Source organism: Chlorocebus sabaeus, chromosome 24 (genome assembly GCF_047675955.1).
Source record: "Chlorocebus sabaeus isolate Y175 chromosome 24, mChlSab1.0.hap1, whole genome shotgun sequence".
Lineage (NCBI taxonomy): Eukaryota > Metazoa > Chordata > Mammalia > Primates > Cercopithecidae > Chlorocebus > Chlorocebus sabaeus.
Genome location: NC_132927.1, coordinates 75,827,707 through 75,848,443, shown reverse-complemented (window position 1 = coordinate 75,848,443; position 20,737 = coordinate 75,827,707). Strand labels below are relative to the sequence as shown.

At 41.7% G+C, this 20,737-nt stretch overlaps 2 protein-coding genes across 2 annotated transcripts in view; one reads left to right on the top strand and one right to left on the bottom strand.

Moving 5' to 3' along the window:
• Positions 1-10,859, bottom strand: part of CCNK (cyclin K) — a 32,737-nt gene extending 21,878 nt beyond the window's left edge. Inside the window, exon 1 of the mRNA XM_037984477.2 lies at positions 10,779-10,859. The gene's annotated coding sequence lies outside the window, so the exon portion shown is untranslated. The remainder of the gene's footprint in view (positions 1-10,778) is intronic.
• A 545-nt stretch (positions 10,860-11,404) lies between these two features.
• The window catches only part of SETD3 (SET domain containing 3, actin N3(tau)-histidine methyltransferase), an 85,382-nt gene continuing 76,049 nt past the window's right edge, over positions 11,405-20,737 (top strand). The window contains exon 1 of the mRNA XM_007987799.3: positions 11,405-11,536. The gene's annotated coding sequence lies outside the window, so the exon portion shown is untranslated. The remainder of the gene's footprint in view (positions 11,537-20,737) is intronic.

Below are 20,737 nucleotides of genomic sequence, written 5' to 3'. Positions count from 1 at the left end.
CTCCTTTAAACTGTTCTTGCTTCCTCATCCTCTTCCCTCTCTTTCATTCAGAATAAAGACATTCTCCAAAAGCTCCATGCTGAGAGAAAGAAAAAAAGAAAAATACCAAGGATCTCATCTAGAGACCACTGTTACAAATAAGTCATTCGTAACCTGGATCAGAGACAGCAGAAATTTTCAAATAAGGTATCAAAAGGGTTCCGAAAGAGCTGGCTAGAGCCAGGTTAATCTGGTCAGCAAGAAAACAGCAGCTCTGTGGCCAGGTTCTGGACCAGGGCTCCCACCAATTCATCTGGAAACCAAAAGTTTTCTGTGTACCTGCCTCATTTCTGGTGGGGAGGGTGACATGGCGGGGCTGAGTATTCTCCTCATTGCACCTGGTAGCTCTGAAGGAAATCTGATCTTTCTTCCAAGAGGAAGAATTAAGTACCTGGACAAAAGCTTGAACTAATAATTTACATTTTTGCGTGTGACTGATTAAATTGGGCACTGTTCAAAGGGTGGGGGGAGACCAGTTAATTAAAACCTCAGAAAACATGACCTGTTCATAATCAGGTATCACACTGAGACACAATTCTCACCTACTGGATTGGCAAAAATCCCGAAGTTTGACAATTTGCTCTGTTGGCAAGGCTATAGAGTAGCAGGTGATCTTATAAGCTTCTGGTGGGAGTACAAAATGGTCCAACTGTCACAGAGAAGTTCACGATATCCAACAAAAATATACATGCATTTGCTCTTTGACCCAGCAATCCCACTGCTAGGAATCGACTCTGAAAATATTGTCGTAACTATGAAATGTCACAACTATGAAACAGCATGTGCATAAGATTATTCGCTGTAGTGTTATTTATAACGGCAAAACTATAAACAACCCAAACGCCCATCATCGGGGGACTGGCTGAGTAAAATATGGTACATGCACACAACAGCATACCCCACAGCTGTTAAAAAGAATGAGAAAGATCATTAAGTACTGGACAGAGAGACTTCCAGATCAGCAAGGTACGGGATAGTGTACACAGTATATTAGCATCCATGTAACAAAGGAGGGGAAAAAAACAGACATCTCTTTTTTTTTTTTTTTTTTTTTTTTGAGACGGATTCTTGCTCTGTCACCCAGGCTGGAGTGCAGTGGCATGATCTTGACTCACTGCAAGCTCCGCCTCCTGGGTTCATGCCATTCTCCTGCCTCAGCCTCCCAAGTAGCTGGGACTATAGGCGCCCGCCACCACGCCTGGCTAATTTTTTTGTATTTTTAGTAGAGATGGGGTTTCGCTGTGTTAGCCAGGGTGGTCTCGATCTCCTGACCTCGTGATCTGCCCACCTCGGCCTCCCAAAGTGCTGGGATTACAGGCGTGAGCCACCGTGCCCGGCCAGATCTCTCTATTTTTTAAAAGTAATTCAAAAAATAATTACTAATAAGGAAAAACAGGATGGAAAAGACAGGAATGGAAACAAGACTTCTCTATGTGTATATCTTTTCATACAGCTTTGCCTTTTTATGAAAACTTTTATTTTAAACTAATTGTAGGTTTACAGAAGAGCTGTAAAGATAGATGAGTTTTTGTCTATACCCTTCACTTAGCTTTCCCTAATGTAAACATCTTCCATAACCATGGTTCATTTATCAAAAAAAAGAAATTAACTTTGGTATAACCACTATTAACTACACATCATATTTGGGTGCAGGTGATATCAGAATAACTTACTAATGTTAACCATGAGCTCTTGGTTAAGATGGAGTCTACCAGGTTTCTCACTGTAAATTATTATTTTTCCCTTCCTATCTTCTATTCCTTAGATGCAAGTCACAAGGTCCAGCTCACACTCAAGGGTAAAGGAATTAAGCTTCACTTTCTGGAGGAAGAGGCATCAAAGAAACTGTGGACATATGTTAAAGCCACCCAGTAGTAAGTAAATATTTGGGGAAAATATTTTATAATGCAAAATACTATGCAAATGTCTATTTCTCCTTCAAGTTTCATCTACTAATTTTAGCACTCACCTGAGATGATAATAACTGTGGTGTTCTAATGGTGACTTTCTATTTCCTTCACTGCTTCAACATTTATTATTTGGAATCATTTTGTTAACATTCATTTCTTCTCTCCCATTTGTTTATTTATTTTAGTATAGGTGTGAGTACTTTATTCTTTGGGTTATAATCCAATACTATCACTATCATTATTTATGATAATGATAATTTATCATTACAATGTGGCCATTAGGTGCTCTTTCAGTTTGACTCCCTTCCGAGTACTTTTATAACCTTTGATGTTTGAATCATGTAAATATTTAACAGACTCATAAACTTAACTAAAAATCAAGAAGCAAATCCTAAAACTCAAACCAAATGGGCAACAAAACCACACAGAAAATTTACTTCAAGTAATTTCTGATCTTGTTACATGCTCAGTGAGATATATTCTAAGGACAAAAAGAACTGAAAATAATTATTTATTTATTCACTTATTTATTTTAGTCAGAGTCTTGCTCTGTCATCCAGGCTGAAGTGCAGTGGCATGATCCTAGCTCACTTCAGCATCAAACTCCTGGCCTTAAGCGATCCTCCTGCCTCAGCCTCCCAAAGTGCTAGGATTATGGGTATGAGCCACCGTGGCCGACCCCAAGGAAATTGTAAAACTTCATTACTGTACTGTTAGTAGTGTCACTAATATTGTAATTTTCAAACAAATTTTTTTTGCATGTTGTGGAATAAAGCAAATATGTAAATGTTAATGTTGTTAGGAACCAAGATTTTCAGTGCAGAGAAAACAAACGTACACATGCACAAAACCAAATGTTAAGAAAAAATCTGTGATGTTAAACTTTAACTGAAGATATCAAGATAAATCACGGTTAAAAATATATACATTTATATCCCATTTCTCTCCTTTTCAAGTACCAAGAAGGAATGACAAACCTAGTTCTGAAATCTTAACTTTTTCAATACCAATACCCTCTAAAAGGAAGCAGCTTTCTTTCCAGTCTGGGGTTGGAGCCCACCTGGGATGTACTCAGACTAATCAAAGCTTATCAAAAGCCATAGGACTGCTGAAGGAATGATTTGCTAGGGGAAAAAAAACAGACATAGGAATCATCATGATGGGTGCCCACTGGACTAATTCAAGGTAATTTGAAGAGTAAAAAGAAAAATGACTGCAGTTGATCATAAAATACAATCTATGTGTCCATAACAACATTAATATATAGAGAGAATAGTACTTTGCTAGCACTGATAACTACTGAGAATAAAATGCTATTGATAATAAATGCTACTTTGCTAGCACTGATCTTAACTACTGTAAAAAATAATACAGCTTATCCTTAACAAAATGAGCACACTTGACATCACTAATAGGGTGAAAACCTGCCATTATGTGACTTCTGATTGCAATGAGAAATAAATATCACCTACCTATGCAGTATTCTTGTCCCCCAAAAGCTTAACCTAAATTTAAGCAAACTTTTGACTGAACTTCCAGTTTACAATAAAAACTGATGGTAGGAGAGTAAGTGAAAAAGCACAACACGGAAACTATTAGTCACATCCAGAAGGTGAGATACTCTACTCAACGACCGACCTGGTCTCTTCAAAACTGTCAGTGTTATCAAAAAACATTTTGAAAGACTGTCTTAGATTTAAAAAAGCTAAAGAGGGCTAACAACAAAATGCAATATGTGAACCTTGATTAGATCTTTTTTTTTTTTTTTTTAAAAAGAAATTTCAAACAATTAGGAAAAATTTAAGTATGAATTGTATATTACAGGATATCAGGAAGGGAATTACTGTCAGTTAATTTTCTTTGGGGGTAATAAAGATATTGTGATTACACAGGAGAATGACTTTATTCTTAGCAGATGAAGGCTGAAGTATTTTGGGTAAAGTGTCTTAATGTCTGCAACCTACTTTCAAATAGTTCGGCTAAAACACAACCACACAGTAAACATGGCAAAAAACGAATATGTATCCACAGGTAAACAAGTAGTCATTGCACTATTCTTTCATATAATAAAAAGTTGGGGATAAAGTCAGATGAGACTGCACAGGAGACCAGGAGGACTCCTTATCTTCATCAATCCCTCGATAGCCAAGGAATACTTGCCTATGTGTGGGTACTGGTTTCATAAATTACAACACTGTAATTTGAATCACAGCATACAAAAAGAAAAGTGCACTAATTATAAGTGTATGGCTGATTGTTTTTCACAAAGTAAACACACCTGTGTAACACTATTCAGTTGAGAAATAGAACAGTACCAACATTCCAGAAGCTCTCTTCATTCTTCTCCTAGTCACTATCCTCCCAAAGATAACGATTCTGACCTCTATTTCCGTCAATTAGTTTTGCCTGTGTTTGAAGGACTGTGCAATGACACAGGACCACTTTTACATTTGGTTTCTTCTGCTCAATATTCAGTTTGTGGGATTCATTCCTGTTGTTGCATAAGGCAGCAGTTGTTCATTCTCATTGCCGCAGAGCAGAGGTTTTCAAACCTGGGACAATTTTGCCCCCCAGGGGACATTTGGCAATGTCTGAAGACACTTCTGGTTTTCCTAACTGGGGGGCTGCCACTGGCATCCAGTGTGGGTAGAGGCCAGGAATGTAGCTGAACATCCTCAGTGCACAGAACAATCCCCCATGACAAGAAATTATTTAGTCCAACATTTCAATAGTGCCAAAGCTGAGAAAGTCTGCTGTACAGTACAGTTTTATCCTATGAATGTAACACACTTTATCTATCCATTCTACTGTCTGGGCATGTAAAATGTTTCTGGTGTTTGATTATTAATAAGTGTTAAACATGCACATATATTGTTATAGAACAGAAGGCAACTGGACAGTTGGCTGAGGGAATCAATATCTTGGCACATCTTAGCAATTTATTTACAGTTGGGAATTGCTACTTTGAGATACATATGCCTAACAGTTTTCCATGTACTTTTTTCATTTAAGTATTTCCTGAGCATTACTATGAGCCAGGCCTTAATGGCATGGCAGGGAACAAGACAAGCAAGGTCTCTGCCCCAGGAAGCTTACATTCTAGTGGGAGAGACAATAAAAAATAAATATATGAATTATTTGTCAGGGAATAATAATAATGCATGTAAGGGGAGAGAGCATGATGAGGTTTGTTGAGAGGTATGCAGAAAGAGAAACAGGAGACTACAGTAGCAGTTCAAGTGAAGACTACCTAATACACCTGTCTCCACACAATGGTAGTTGGAAAAAGGGGTGTGTGTGCCATAATTGGCCATGAGGCAAAGAATGGAAAAAGATGATTTCAAGTTTGACTGACACAGAGGGTGATACTACAAAGACAAATGGATAAGACAAGAGAAAAAGCTGGTTTTGATAAGAAGGGAGGAAAAGAAGAATTTGGCTCTATAAATACTAAGCTTGAAGAACTTTAAGATACTTTTGTGGAAATATCTATCAGACAGATAAATAGGCCAGTTGAAGTCTCTACAGAACATATCTACCTGGGATTCATCTATACAGAGGTGACAACTATAAAGTCGTGTTGACGGATGGAGGGATGGAGAATGAAGAAGGAAGGAGTCTGGGTACAGAACTCTGTGAACTTGTACCAAGTAGGAAGAATCACCAAAGGAGAGCGTTTGCCCAATGACAGGAAGGTAAAACAGACTTGAATGTACTTATGATTTATCCACTTGTGGACTAAGAATCACCAAATAAGAGAAAGGGAAAAACACTGGTCCAAGAAGTAGGGAAATCTGCATCCTTCATTGCAAAATAAACCAAGGGATGTCAGCTTTAAATCAGAGATGGTAGTCAACAATGACAAATGCAAAAGAAAAGTTAAAGGACAAGGAACTAAGGAAAGTTTACTTTAATTGGTGATTAGTTGTTTTTTAGAGACAATGAAAATTGTGACGGTGCACAACTCTGAAAATACTAAAAACTACTGATTTGTACAGTTTAAGTGGGTAATTTGTATGGTATAGGACTATACTTACAATACCTACATACACATATAAATAAAATAACATTTTTAGAAGTGCAATAGGACAGAAGGTGTAGAAACTGCAAGGGGTGGTAAAGAATGAACAGACTAGGAAATAGGTTATTCTTTTTTACTCATTTTTTAATTTTTTGGGACAGAGTCTCCCTCTGTCATCCAGGCTGGAATGCAGTGGTGTTCACTGCAACCTCTGCCTCCTGGGTTCAAGTGATTCTCCTGCCTCAGCCTCCTGAGTAGCTGAAATTACAGGCATGAGCCACCATGCCCGGCCAGAAACAGGTTATTCTTTTGAGGCATCTGTTCTCAAAGAGAGTAACAGGTAATAGTAGGGAGTTTTTGTTATTGTTTTGGTTTTTATTTATTTTTCAGCATGAAGGAGAAGGAAAAATGTCTGCAGCCAGAAAAAAAAAAAAAAGGAATGACTAGTGGAGTCAGAACAAGGGAGGCTAACTGGTCAAGGGATAATACAAAGCATAGTAAGAAAGTTAACCTTAGAAAGAAAGCTCTTTTTTTCCCTAAGAAGGGAAGGAAAATTTTGAGAAAGACACTTTTAAATAATCTTTTAAGGGGGAGGAAGTACCTCCATATTCTCTAGGAAGTAGAATACCAAGATATCTGTTTAGAAGACAGGGACAGAGTGGGGAACACTGTTAGGAATAACCCAGTAGGGATGAAACTGGAATGGAAAAGAATCTCGGTCCACAAGTGGATAAATCATAAGTATATTCAATTTTGTTTTACCTTCTGTTACTGGCCAAACTCCTGGTCCCTTTAGGTTCCAAGGCAGAATATAAACAATTCATGAAATGTAGTGAAAATATTATGGACATAAACAGAATAGAGATAGTCCTCAAAATCGTAGAACTCCCTGAAAAAGTTTTTGCCTCAGGTCTATAAACCTGTTCCCTATTACTCTTCAATTACTTTTTCACAAGACCCGAAAGTTATAAATTTTCTCATTAGCAGCTCGTGATTCCTGTGAAAATGACTGAGATTTATGAACTCTGCAAAATGAAAATCCATACACAAGCAACCTGTCAAGGCATTTTAGCAGCACCTTTCAGGAATGGGCTTCATAAATATCATTTTACATCTTAAAAGACAGGTGCCTGTAATCCCAGCACTTTGGGAGGCCGAGGCGGGTGGATCACGAGGTCAGGAGATAGAGACCATCCCTGGCTAACACGGTGAAACCCCATCTCTACTAAAAATACAAAAAAAGAAAAAAAAATTAGCCAGGTGTGGTGGTGGGCACTTGTAGTCCCAGCTACTCAGGAGGCTAAGGCAGGAGAATGGCGTGAACCCGGGAGGCGGAGCTTGCAGTGAGCTGAGATCGAGATTGCGCCACTGCACTCCAGCCTGGGTGACAGAGCGAGACTCCGACTCAAAAAAAAAAAAGACTAAATATATTTTCTACATTTAGAATTATGGAAACAATAGTAAATGTCACCACTCAATTATCTCACCCAATATCGAAATCCCCTCTTAGTAATATTTGGCCACTTATCAATGAAACCTCATTACTTTATAAAACAGCCTATGTGGCATTGCTGGGTATCAATAACTGGTGTTCACATAATTCCTATATTCCTATATTGATTTTTATCTGTTCTGTTCATCCCCTAGATCTGCTACACAGATGGCATAAAATAATGCATGAATGAAATCTACCTTTTAGCGACTCTTTAACTTCTACCAGGGTCCTTAAACTAACCTTTGAAAATACATTTCCCTTATCTATTGATTGTCTTTCAAATAGGTAAAAGCAATTTTTACATTCTCTTCTCTTGGGTAAACAAATCTAACCATTTTTCTCATCATGACTTTTTTTTGTTTTTTTTTTTTAAGTGTTTCAAGTCCTCCCTAAATATTAGGAATCAAAACAGATATGATGTGCATAGTACATGGGAGGGGGGTGGTAACTAACATTCAGTAACACATCCATTGTGTGTCTGCTGCGTTGCAGCCATGTCTGCAAGCTAGTTTTCTTATCCTCACAATTTATCACTGAGAAAATGGAGCCAGAGACACGAAGCAACCTGACTAATTCACAGCTAGCAAGTAGCAGCCACAATCTGTCTTACTTTATACCAAGATACTGCCTTCCCTCAATCCACACACTGCTTTTCTTCTGTAAGTGGAACATTACATCCTAGAACCACTTTTCTCAAGCCAGCAAAACTGAGTTTTTGTAAATGTAATCACACCAACTAAATTTATTTATTTAAACATTTTTTTTGAGACAATCTCACGTAGTAAATTTATATCTGGTTGGTTCTGGCCTATTATCGTATTTCAGCCTTTAAGAACTCTTTGATTTCCGAGTGTCATCTAATGTGCGGCTGATTATCACTACATGGTTTGAGTGCATTTATTAACTTGAGAATCATGCTGCTTATATATTTAAAGTTGGTAATAAAAAAGTGTTAATCAGAGCAAGGGCAAGACCAGAGTCCTGTAGCATATCTCCAAAGACATCTCCTCAGGTTTACATCAACCCATTAATCAACATTTTGGGGTTGGTAATTTGCATGGATATCAATCCATCTAACCACACCTTATCCAATGCATATTTAACTCTTGTATCTAGACACAGTATTAGAATCTTGTTGGAAGACTGTGTCCTAAATAAATTTAAATGAACTTACGTCCAGCAATCCCCAATCACCACCAGTCTAGTAACAAAAGGAAATGATTTGTGTCACCTGGCTTTTTCTTGAGACAGGGTCTTGCTCTGTTGCCCAGGCTGGAGTGCAGTCACGTGATCACAGCTCACTGCAGCCTTGATCTCTGACTCAAGTGATCCTCCTGCCTCAGTCTCCCTAGCTACCACAGGCATGCACCTCCACATCTGGCTAATTTTTTAATTTTTTTTTTAGTAATGAGGTCTCACTATGTTGCCCAGGATGGTCTTGAACTCCTGAGCTTCAGTGATCCTCCAGCTTTGGCCTCCCAGAGTACTGGTATTATAAGAGCGAGCCACCACCTCGGGCCTCACCTGGCCTTTTCTTATTGAAGCTCTGTTGGCTTCAGGGAATCAGCTCTCCTTTCCCAAGTACTCATAAACTTGTTGGCTCTTCCAACCAGATTCTAAAACAGTTTATTAAAAGGTTCCTAGCAGCCAAGAGCCATCGAATGGTTCTGTGTGAAAACTGAGACATTTACCAGACTCTAGTCTTCTATCATTAACTGCACTTTTAGGATTTTTCAAAATTTATGAATAATGATATTATAAAGTCATCTGCAAATACTCTGGTATACAATTTACCTGAGCTTAAAAATATGATCACTCTGTAATCTCCTCAATTACCTTGAATTTAATTCCTCTAGATTTTTTTGTCCTCATCCAGTTTTAAAGAAAACAAGCAGAAAACACTGTCCTCCCTTTTAGACACTCAGCAGAGTCACTGCTTTCAAACATAACGTCCTAAAATGAACTAGTCCATTTTATAGGCCACGGCTATGACCAATTTTTCTTTATGACGTTCAATTTTAGAAACAGCATTTAACATTTAAGAACCTCATTAACAACTCGAATAGTTTTTATTGCTTGTTGGTGCAAACTACATTTTCAAAATGGAACAAATTTAAACAGGATTTGCCTAGAAATCGACTGATATGCTTGAATACTGCATCACAGTATAATCGAAATGAGATACAAAAGGGGGAAAAAACCCTACAAGACAGCAGTGGTAGTCGCTCTGAATAAAACAATCTCGGATAATTACTATATTCATAATCAAGATCATTTAACAGGTAAGCATCCTAAGGGCATAACTTTAATCCAGATGTCTATCAATACTATTACCATTACCACCATCTATCCATTCTTTCATTCAGCAATACGGAGGGCTTATTAAACGTCAGGCAGTGTTCCGGGCGCTGAAAGCTCCTCGCTTTCATTCTAGCAACATCATTGAAAAAACTTTTAGTGGGCACCTACAATTGCAAGGCATCGTGCTAGATATCTGTAAACAGCGATTTAGATCGAGATACACAAACATCACCAAGTTTCCCTTAAAAACATAGAAGACCACCCTTAAGAAATGCTCTTAGAAACAGTTCCCAACCTCAGATGACTTAGCGAAAGCTCCGTTTAACTGGCAATCTAAATTTAGCGAGCACTACCGAGCCTATCTTGGGCAGACAATAGTTTAGGAGCTGTCAGATAACCTCTAGACTTACGCTCCAATTTTCTAAAGAACAGTTTCTCTCATAACAAACCAAAGCAACCACCAGGAGCGGGTCCGTCAAGACGATGTCTTGGCAACAACTAAATCTAACCGCGGAAGTGCCTTTTCCTCATTCTTAGTCGCACCCTCGTTACGTGGCTCTTCAAAACTCCAAAGTCGAAGTACCCTAGACATGGAACAACCTCCAAAAAGTCTCAGGCCTAGCCAAGGTTGGGACTAATACGCCGCGAAATAATCGGGGAGATATGAGTAGTCTGTGGCTGTGAGACTGTGCGCGGTTAACACCCCTGCCCCTTTTGCCCAACCCCTAGAAAGTCCCCGAACTCTGACTGCTCCCCAGTGCGAGGGCCGCTACCAGTTCTAGACTGAGCCCTGCCTCCCTGCCCCGCCCCGGCGCCTCAGACCCTCTCTACACGCCCGCCCCACAGCCCCGCGCCGCCCGCTAAGTTCAATGTGTACCGGAGGTTAGCGGAGGGAGGCAGAATCCGGAAAGACAGACTCCGCCAGTGGATGGTGGCGGTTGACCATAAACTACTCCGACCTCCAGATACGCGGGAGGTGGGCGGTGCTGCCCGCAGTCGGTGGGTCACTCACCTCTCGCTTCAGGCAAGCCCCTTAGCGACGTCTCTCCTTGCCGACTGCGGCCATCTTGCATGTGGAATGTCGGGGAACTACGTCATCACGCTGCGTCTTGAGACGAAACCAAGCGACCGGAGGGGCGGAGAGAGTAGGATGCCTGTCAACCAATGGGAAGAAAGCAGAGCTCTCTTAAGGAACAAGCCGCCGCTCTCCTCCCCGCCCGCCCGCCCGCCCCGCGGGCCAGTGGTTGCTGCGTGCAGGGGGAGGAGCCAGTCACAGGGCCCATCCCGTCGGTCCCGCCCCTTGGAGCAAAAAGGCATTCTGGAGCAACCGAACCTGCTAACGGAACTTGGGCGCGTAGGCGGAGCCCGGGTCGAGATTCGCCCAATCAGAGCTCTGGCGGGGGCGAACGCAGCCAATTGCGACTTCGGGGTTGGCGGCCGCTGAGCCGGGCGCTCTCGCCCCCGGGAGCCGCCAGCCCACTGGCTGGGGAGGACCCCGGACGGAATGCCGGCTGGGCGGCGGGGCGGGGCCGCGCCCATGCGTCCGAGGTGTGGACCAATGAGCAGCGGCGGCGGCGGCCCGGGGGCGGGGTCCGGGGCGGGCGGAGCAGGGTTGGGCCGCGGCAGCGGGGCCGTCTCAGGCTGCCGTCCCGCCCCTCCCGTCCGGCCGCCGCCGCCGCCACCGCCGCCACCGCCTGGGGGTTGGTTGAGGCGGACGGCGGGGTCCGGGCCGGAGTGCGTCGTTCCCGCTGCGCTAAGGGAAGCGGGCAGGTGAGTGCTGGCGGCGGTGTCTGCGCGCGCGCGGCCCGCGGGCTGCGGGGAAAACTCGCGCTGCGTCTCCGAGCTCTACGAGGCCGTCCCTCGCCCTAGCCAGCGCCCCTCGGCCGAAGTCCGGCCCGCGCCCCCGCCAGGGTCTCCGCCTGCCGCTCTGGGCCCAGGGCTTGAAGGGGGCAGGTGTGCGCTCGGGTGCCTGGGCAGGGAGGGCCCGGCGGGGTCGGAGGGCTCCGGTCGGCCTCGGCCCGGGCGCCCTGCGGGGCAGGAGGCGCGCTCTCGCCGCTGCCCGGTCCCCTCTGTCGCCCACGCTCCCGGGCCCCGCGCCACCCGGTCTCGAGATGGTGGCAGGTGCAGGCAGCGCTCTCCCCGCGCTTGGTCTCCTGTCCCCGGCCCTCGCTCCTGCTCTCGGGTGGGGCCCTGGCCCCTCGGGCTGGTCGGCTCGGCTCTGCGCGCGGCCGGGTCGAGCTCTCATTTCCTTCCTTCCTCCCGTCTCCTCGCTGCTCGGGGAAGGCCGTGCGGTTTTATGTTCCTCTCTGCGAGTTCTCGGTGCCCACCGGGGTGCCCGGGGACCAGCCCCCGCCTCCTCCCGCTCGGTCCAGTTAGGAAGACGGTCGTAGGAAATAGGTCGTCTTTCTTCCCACGCGTCCCTGGCCGTGCTCCACACGCGCAGTGCCCTACCAGGGAGAGGCATTCAGTGCTTTAGAGTTTGTCATTCCGGCGTTAAACTCTTCTCCTCGTGGCTCCAGCCTGGCGATGCAACTCTGTTTTTCCCCCGTCTCCACTCGGGAAAAGGAGCCGACAGTGACGCGCGCCACTGGCTGCGGGGCTCACCCTCGTCGGGCCGGGGTTGGGAGGAGGGCATTTAAGTATTGCAGAGGCATTCACGGCTTAGGACCACTCGGACCGTGTTATTTTGCTTTTCTAAATAAATAAGGTGATATTTCAAAAATACTTTTAAAGTATGCTGACAAATTAATTTTGCTTTTAAGAATCCTTGAAGAGTTACCTCTCTCTTCGTAGCGTGATTGTGGTGCTGATGAGACCACTATAAATGCGTTTGTCAAAACTCAGAACCGGACACTGAAAAGTGTGAATTTTACCTTATGTAAAATATACCTCTCCCTCTCCCGTTTTTCTTCTTGAAATGACCTTGCCAGTATTTCAAAACCGAGCTAACCAGTAATAATGTCGGAGAAGTGTTTATTATTTTAAGTAAATACCTTTAATCCAAGAATATAGCGAAATAAAAGCAGTCTTCCTCTCCAGTGTTAAAATTTGCCAAGACTTGCTTGAACCTTGCTGTATATACTGTGTTTATACGGGCTACCATGCGTGAAGAAAGTCCAGCAGTACCGGATTAGTCCCAGGGGCTGCCGTGATTGATACTTTGGTGAGATTCCAACAGTTTACCGAGGAGTTTTTCTCTGGCCTAAGAAAGTAGTTTGCAAAGCCAAGTTCTCAAACAGCTACAGAACCTCTTTATTGGGACCCCAGACAACCTTGGATTTTAGCCTTCTGCTACCCCTTTCCTGTCTGCCCTCTAAGTGATAGTAAGTTAATATCTGAAATGGAACTCTAGTCTGAAGGAGTAAAATGGTTGCTTCTCCAGTGTGCTCACATCTCAGGGCTTTTTTTCCTGGAATTGGAGTGGTGTTGGATTTGAAGATTAAAACATCTTATGTTTGTATGTACGTTAATAGCGAAAGCTACTCGTAAGAGCACAGTGACTGTCAGTGAGAAAGTGATGGCTGCTGCGATGCTCTTCCGTGCCGTGGACATTTAGGCCACATTTTAAATGATAATTAAACTTTCGCTTTAGAAGCCTGGATAATGAGAAAAATGTGGAGGTTGTACTCAGATATTTTTCCTGTTTAAAGCTCAACCACTGGACAACTGTTTTTGTTTTGAGAGTTCTGATAAACGGTCACAACAGCCTCCTTGAAACACAGTACTCTCCTGCCTGGAGGAGAATGACAGGATGACGGCACCGGGGAAAGTATGACCATCAGCCACAAAGGCTTGCTTGGAGTGAATATTTAGTAGACAATCATTGAATTCAATGAAAACCAGGTGCATAGTTTGTGCTGTGTAGAGTTGTAGTAAAAATATAAGCGATAATCCCACCTCCAAGTCAGGGTTACTGTGAATGCTTTGTGACTAGATGTCAGTGTAGTTTGAGGCATACTGGGTATCAGAAATGTTTGAATTACAGAGTCTTTTTTCTTATCACGAATCCGAGGTAGGGTTTAGAACTGTAACTAATAATGTATCTTTCTTATGTGTAGTTGGATGACTGTCCTTCTCTGAGAGGTTGTTTATCTTTAGAGACTGGTTTGCCTGTTCCCTGGTTGCTGTGCCTGGTGCTTCTTTTGGGGGTGGGGAGGAAGAGTTTCAAGTGTGTTTCTTTCCCTTGGACCGAAGTCCTGGGAATGGAGTGGTGACTTTGTTCCCCCAAAGAGAACTAAGAGTCATTTATTCCTATGGCATTAAATGTTTTTAACAGAACAGTGAACTTATCTTTATTCTTATGTTACTTTGGATTTTGCTTGTGGCCAGTTATAATATTTGCTTTCTCAATTACCTACCATTATTTTTGGGCCCTTTCTTTATCAGTGAAAACTCTTCTGATTAGCTGTGCATCTTTTCTCTCCTGCTACAGTCATAGAAGTGTTTGTCTGGGTAACAGTTTGTTCTGGGTCATATTTAACCAGTCAAGAGTATTAGACTGAAGATTCTTGCTTTTACAGTTTTTCTACAGTTTTCACTTTTGTTGCCTTTACAATGGATTTCTGTCCATTGGATTTCCTTTTATCATCTCATTTTTCTATTCATAACATTGGAGAGGTTAACTATTTTGATATGCAAATATAATTTACATAATTACTCAAGTTAAAAAATTTCTATCGAAATATTAATATATATAATGTATTTTCCTATTACAAAGAAGTTTAGACTTGGCTTTTTTTTTTTTTTTTTTTTTTGAGATGGAGTTTCTCTTTTGTTGCCCAGGCTGGAGTGCAATGTCGCGATGTCGGCTCACTGCGACCTCTGCTTCCTGGGTTCATTCTCCTGCCTCAGCCTCCTGAGCAGCTGGGATTACAGGCATGCGCCCCCACACTTGGCTAATTTTGTATTTTTTGTAGAGACGGGGTTTCTCCATGTTGGTCAGGCTGGTCTCAAACTCCCGACCTCAGGTGATCTGCCCACCTTGGCCTCCCAAAGTGCTGGGATTACAGGCGTGAGCCACAGCACTGGGCTGAGACTTGGCTTTTTAAAAAGTCACTTAATAGTCTTTTGAAAAAAAATTAGCATCTCCAAGATTAAGAAGTCTTGCTTTTTAACTCAAGCCAGAGATTAGCTGTGTTGACCCCGTTTCCACTTGGGAGTCTCCTGTGAGTTTTGGAAATAAACAGACTGTAAAAACAAGAGGTAAAAACACAGATATTGAACATTTTCAACTGAGATAAATTTGAATGGAAGAAAACTGATTCCAAATGATTATAAAATTCAAATACCAAAGTTAAGACTTTGCAATTCTTTTTTTTCTTGTATCAAGTACTTTCCAAGTAGAAGTGAACTAGTAAGTCCATACAGTCTTGGTTGACAATGGAAGACACATCTATCTTTGATGTTAAGATTTTGAAAGGGATCTACTGATTACTAAGCCAAAGTGAATTCTTAGCCTTTTACGAGCCTAACCTCGGTACTGGGATGGGGAAGTAGGGGAGGGCAGAGGGATAGAACAGGAAGAAATGTTTCCACTGTTTTTTAGAAAGGCAAAAAAATTGTCTAGAGAATGTAGATAATCAGGTGTCTACATGGAACTTTTTATTTTTAATTTTTAATTGACAAAAATATTTGATACATAGAACTCTTTTTTTTTTTTTTTTTTTTTTGAGACGGAGTCTTGCTCTGTCGCCTGGGCTGGAGTGCAGTGGCTGGATCTCTCAGCTCACTGCAAGCTCCTCCTCCTAGGTTTAGGCCATTCTCCTGCCTCAGCCTCCCGAGTAGCTGGGACTATAGGCGCCCGCCACCTCGCCCAGCTAGTTTTTTGTATTTTTTAGTAGAGACGGGGTTTCACCGTGTTAGCCAGGATGGTCTCAATCTCCTGACCTCGTGATCCGCCCATCTCGGCCTCCCAAAGTGCTGGGATTACAGGCTTGAGCCACCACGCCCGGCCAAGAACTCTTAATAAAATGTGCAGTATCTTAGGCTTATCACTATCTATGATCCTGAGTTTCACTTTCCTTTTTTTAAGAAAACAATTCATTAGGACGTAACAGGTCTAAGAAATTCTTCCAACTAAAGGGTTTACAATGTTCAGTCTCAGAAAATAGACATCCTTTTCAATATCAGCAGTTTTCTCTGACACATATTTGAGAGGAAGTAAGGATTAGTGTTATTAAAGCTGCTTTTACCATAAAATATTTACGGGTGTCTAATAACATTTTTGATTTGTTGGTTGTAATAATTTAGCATTGCTGCACATCATGGTCACCTCATGGTTCTGCGTTTTTCCTCCGCAACAAAAGTGTGGCATTGCAGAGATCACTGTGGGATGTGCTGGATTGGATGGAAGGTCTTTTGGAAGTTTCGCGCATGTCCCAATTTAACCTGCAGCTCCTCCTATGTATTTGGACAAAGCCAGCAAAATAACTATACTTCTAAAAGGCCAAAGAAATAAAGCCTTTATATGCGTATGTTTTATCACTGCAAAGGAATAGTATTATTTTGAATATCAGAGATAACAGTGAACCTTTGGAGCTCTCATAAATGGGTTGGTTTTGAGCCGAACTCATGAAATATTATCAGTAAGATTTGTCATTGAGGTGTGCTGGTGAGGCTCTGACACAAACTGAGCCTATCATTTTGCATAAATTACTCAGTCTCTGTAAGTGTCAACTTTCTCATCTGTAAAGGGGGCTTGTTAATACCTATCTAATACTGTGTAAAATGCTTACCTCAACTCCTGATCATATAATAAATGCCTAAATGACATGATTGTGATGGGGACGATCATGTTGGGGAACTGCCATAGGACACAGGGCACGGCAAGGATGATCCTGAAATAAGGAACATGACAGCATGAATAGTTGCATTTAGGTTCAAAAACTCAGTTGTTAATATAGCACATCTATCTTGCTGAAGATCATGAAAGACTTTAGTTGTGACTGTCTTGTCCTAAAGGCTGTGGGACCATGTTGTATCATCTTTGTGTTTCAGATTAGATTCTCAGGAAATGTGCAGGAGTGAGGGAATGAATTCACTTGGCTCATAGAAAAGCTAGGGCAGTCTTAGGAATATTAGTCAAATTTCTCTGAGTTCCAGGAAGGTGGGTAGTCCATCTCCGAGCACATCTGAAGGGTTTTGTTGACTTTGAAAAAAAAAAACAACAGTTCATTGAAGTATAATATGCTTAAGTCGTTTTGCTCACTTTTGAGAAATTTGTAGTAATGAGGGGCACATTAGGCCTGGAGAAGACAAAACTTTGGGGAGACACAAAAGCTGACAGGTCAGAGAGGACGGTGAACTTCTCTGCAATATTGTACTGGAGGGGCTCACAAAGCAGGAGATTGTCTTGAAAGTGAACGTGCAGCTCTGCTGGCCACCTAAAGGCAGAAGCTTTGAATCTGCCTTTTTCACTTACTGGCAATCCGCCTTAGGCTGTGTGTTTGTTAATCAGGAATGACACGCTGGCTCTGTCCTGCCTGTCTTGTATCCTTCTCAGACTTGGATCAGCTGAAGTACTGATCGTGAGTCCTCCGTAACATCAGGCGCAGTGCGCCGTACACGCGTGGGGTTGAGAGCTACTATAGGTCTCCTCTAATCCTGATGCTCCTTGGTTCTAGAATCCAGAATCCTTATGTTAAGGAATGTGGATGGTTTGATGGATTACAGCTGTTTCTTCACACATAACATTGTCTTTTTTATTTTAGAAAGATATAATAGGAAATGATTATTCATGATACCCAATGATTTTTTTGCTTTACAAAAGGTTTTTTTGGTAACTTCTGTTAAATAGGAGCCTATGTTAATTTATTAGCAATTTCATTCAACGGCAGTTTAAAACTAAAACCTACTATGTAATGAAAAGTCAGTCAGAAATGTTTAGTTATTTCTAAAATTATTGTGTTAGTGGAAAAATAGCAAAAAAAAAAAAATGTGAAAAGCAAGAACTGTACATTTATTTATTTATTTATTTATTTATTTATTTATTTTTGAGACAGAGTCTTGCTCTGTGGCCCAGGCTGGAGTGCAGTGGCATGATCTTGGTTCACTGCAACCTTTGCCTCCTGGGTTCAAGTGATACTTGTACCTCAGCTTCCCAAGTAGCTGAGACTATTTTTAGTAGAGACAGGGTTTCACTGTGTTGGCCAGGCTGGTCTTGAACTCCTGACCTCAGGTGATCCGCCCGCCTCGGCCTCCCAAAATGGTGGGATTAATAGGCATGAGCCACTGTGCCTGGCCAACAACTGTATTTTTAAAATCTCAAGTTATAATACTTAAATGGGACAACCCAAATTGTTCTGTATCAAGATTAAATTTTGATCAAATTAAAATTTTATTTGCATGCAATTTATAGATCTGTATACATCCTGGTACTTAAGTAGTTACTGAGTTGAAATTAATTCCACCTTCTTCCCTGCCTGCTTGCCTTGATTTCTTGGTACTTTTAAGTTGTGGCACATCAGTTCTTCTTTTGTTTGTTTGTTTGTTTGTTTGTTTATTTTTGAGGCAGAGTCTCACTCTGTCGCCCAGGCTGGAGTGCAGTAGCTGGATCTCAGCTCACTGCAATCTCTACCTCCTGGATTTAAACATTTCTCCTATGTCAGCCTCCTGAGTAGCTGGGATTACAGGCCTGCGCCACTATACCAGGCTAATTTTTGTATTTTTAGTAGAGATGGGAGGGGGTCTCACTTTGTTGGCCAAGCTGGTCTTGAACTCCTGACCTCAAATGATCCACCTGCCTCGGCCTCCCAAAGTGCTGGGATTGCAGGTGTGAGCCACTGCCCTTGGCCCAATTCCTCTTTTAATTAGAAGATTGGAACGATAGGTGTCGGTTCGCCATGTAAACTGGTATGAGTTGGTATGGCATGGTGCTGCTACTAGGCCCTGCTACTGTGCAAAGCCAGAACACGTTTCTGATATATATGAGTTTCAGCTAACATGGTACCATGGCACTTTGTCAGTATCTGTAGGAAAGGAAACGTTGCACAGTTAAATACTTCTCAGTTTGGGAGTGCTTTCATTTTCCTAACTCATCATCCTATAATTTGTGTATTTAATTCTGAATGTAGTAATCTGATCCTGCTGGCCGGCAAAGTATTTTAGTAAGAGTGAGAAAAGAGTATTTCCTTTTCTTCCTACACGAAGATTAGGCGCTCACCCTCTCTTGAGTAGGCTTTACAGCTGGGAGCCTGAGGTGGAGGAAGCCATCCTTAGGACCATTCTCTCCCTTAGTCAACCCAGCTGTGAAGTTGGGTCAATGCAGGATACATTGAAAAGCAGATGCTGTGCTTGAGCTAAGGTTTCCTGGATAACTTGCCAGATAAGTGTAATCAAAAATGTTTATTCTAGTTCTGTTTAGTTGAAAGCAGCATTTTCAAGGGAACTCAAGAAGTATACAAATAAATATCCTTTCCATTCAGAATGTTTGAAAAAAAAATGCAAGTGAATTACATCCAAATCTGTTCATTATGTGTGAACTATACTTTGTAAAAATGGGTTAGGTATTTAGCACCCTTTACCCCACCTCTGCCCCCACTCCCCACATTAGCCAGGGTCACTAAATGTGCTTTCTTGTGTCTTGACCCATTTATTCCACGATTCAGATTAGATGGAAAATAATCGCTTGTGTAGCAGAGGTAGTGGTTGATTACAGATGCTCCTGTGTATTAGCACTTTAAATAATAATTGAGTATGTCATTCATTCCTCTGTCTTCTAAAGCCTGTCTTGTCTGTTAGATGGGGAGGTTGTTGATGGACTTGCAAGTGGTATATGGTGTTTTAAAGGGCCAAAGTTTGAAGATTCTGTAAATTTTAAAAATATCTTGATGGTGAAGAAATGTAGACATGTGTGAAACTCTTGGCTTAGCTGTTCCTTTTTATAGATACCCCTTCCTCTGAACGACTAACTATAATTGTATAATTCATGTATCAATCCTGTATTGCTACTCTTCATATTTTCTTTTGTCTTAAGTATTATTTAAATCATTTTTTTGGTACTATTTTCCTGTTTTCTTTAAGATAATTCAGTAAGTATTTGTAAATTATACCTGATTTCATTCTAAACTTTGCAGAAAAACCTTTTTGATTTAGTATTGTACCTTCTGGCTAATACTTGTAATTTATTTTGAGTGTGTATGTGTGTGTGTATACATGTATAATTAATTTAGTGTGCATTTATGTTTTCCTAATATAAATATTGGAAATAAATATTGAAAATAAACATTTGGTCTTTGTGGGGACTTGATGAATGTTTAATATATTTTTTTCATGGAGAGCATGAAGGATGTTCAGAATACCTATTTGACTGTTTCATTTGTTTAAACTTGTAGTTTAGCCCCAAATTCACTGAAATGATCCTGAAAAGTATTCACTGTATATAACAGACTTTTGAATCATAAATGAAAAGGGTAGTTATTTAAATCCATAAGGTTGGGGAACTTACATGGCATGCATCTTTTTTGATAGCTAAAAGAAGGCAATATGGGGTGAATTTAGGAAACCACACATACTGGATACTAACACCTTCTCACACTGATCTTAAAATTTAGTCATCCTTCTTGAATTGTACTTTATTTCTTGCCCTTCTATGTTTAGTTACTTACGTGTTTTAGGAATTATCCATGCTGCTTTATTTTGAGTGTGAGTCTTGGTTTCCCAGCCTCATCCTTGGGAACTGCAGTCCTGGTTTTGTCCAATTTTGTTGTCTTCTGCAACAGCGAACATAGTATAGGCACAGAGACGTTGTACAGCTTAGTTTAATCAAGCTTGCCTATACTTAGAGTCCACCTATATGCTGGAACTAATGCAGGATTTCAAGTTTGAAGCTAGGGGTCTGCTGTTTGGCAGCTGTGGTCTCTTGGCCAAGTGACAGCCCTCTCTAAGCCTCCTGACAATGGGCTGTGGTCACTGCCAGCCTCAGTGGGCTGTGGTGGGGATGCAGTGAGGTCATGGGCAGATGCTCGTGTCCTC